The sequence below is a fragment of the Empidonax traillii genome, unplaced genomic scaffold, assembly GCF_003031625.1.
Source record: "Empidonax traillii isolate 1590-97213 ecotype Southwest subspecies unplaced genomic scaffold, ASM303162v1 scaffold2220:size58178, whole genome shotgun sequence".
Lineage (NCBI taxonomy): Eukaryota > Metazoa > Chordata > Aves > Passeriformes > Tyrannidae > Empidonax > Empidonax traillii.
The window spans coordinates 867-2,072 of NW_020957413.1; the positions used below are offsets into that span (position 1 = coordinate 867).

The 1,206-nt window shown below is 60.9% G+C and overlaps 1 protein-coding gene across 4 annotated transcripts in view; it reads left to right on the forward strand.

Moving 5' to 3' along the window:
• The first annotated feature begins 724 nt into the window (after positions 1-724).
• Positions 725-1,206, forward strand: part of AP1B1 (adaptor related protein complex 1 subunit beta 1) — a 19,931-nt gene continuing 19,449 nt past the window's right edge. For 2 of the 4 annotated variants that reach the window (XM_027909564.1, XM_027909565.1), the window contains exon 1: positions 725-969. The gene's annotated coding sequence lies outside the window, so the exon portion shown is untranslated. The remainder of the gene's footprint in view (positions 970-1,206) is intronic. The other 2 variants (XM_027909566.1, XM_027909568.1) reach the window with 1 other exon arrangement.

Here is a 1,206-nt window from a genome sequence, read left to right on the forward strand (position 1 = left end):
GCCCCCTCCAGCACCCGGCCCTGCTTCGCTCCCAGATCCTTGGGGACACTCCTGACTCCTTGAATCCACGTGCTGCAAAGTTTGGCACGAAGATGGGATAAAACCTGAGCCCCCCAGGGTGGGGGTGGTTGGTCTCCCTGGTTTCCCACATCCCACTTTTCCTGAGGGAGGAGCTGCTCCCGCTTGTGGGATCTGCCTCTCAGGGGGAGATGAGCGTGGAAAGGAGCTGGGTGGGAATTGCTGGAGCTGGGGGAGCAAACACCTCCCTGCAGCTCCCAGCTCTGCATCCTCAAAAGCAGAGCCAGGCAGCAGCGTTGGCCCCTTTCCAAGGGCTGGGCTCCCGGGAATTCACCTGCAGCAGGGGCTGTGCATCCCAGGCCTGCAGCCAGCCCTGCCCTGTCACCCTTGGGCAGCCTGGGGGACACACAGGGTGCTGAGCACCCGCAGCTGGCAGGTGTTTGGATCCCCTCAGCACCCTGGGGTGCTTCCAGTCTGCTCCTGCCACCGGGAATGTCGGTGTGGGGAGCAAGGGATGCGCCTTCATTCCCGAGCTGGAGGAGTGGGGGAGATGGGTGGTTGTCTCTGGAATTAGGGGGATTTTGGGTGGCTAAAGCACACACGGGTGGGGCTTTGGGTGGGTAAACCCCGGCAGTGCCACCCTGTGGGGCTCTGGGAGGGCGGGAAGCAGCAGCAGGAGTGATTCATGTCCCTGGTCTGGCTGCAGAAATTCCCTGCTCAGCTTCAAGTTTGCTTTCCAGGCTCCTTCTGCAGAGCAGGGCTGAGTGTGAGCCAGGTCCTGGAAGCAGAGGGACTGCAGCGAATGCTCCTTCCTTCCCTCCTTCCTTCCTCCCTGTGTGGCAGGACGGGATCTGCAGTGAGGTGCAGAGAGCTGCTGCAGCCCGGAGCTCCCGCTGTTCCCTGGAGAGCCACCGACTTAGCGGGATAAAAAAGGCTCTGAATCAATCCCAGGTAACTGAGGGAAGCAGGGAGGAGTGTCCTGTCTCCCTTGGCAGGGCTGGGGGAGCAGCCCCAAATCCCCGCAAACAAACTCCTCTCTTCCTCCTGGCTGAGCTCCGTGCTCTGCCTGGCGTTCTTAGCCCACAGATTCCACCCAGATTTCCTTTTTATGCCTGTTGGGGACCCTCTCTAGCTTGGACAGGGAACAGAGGACACAGTTCCTCTGTGCTGCTGCTGCATTTGGCTTTC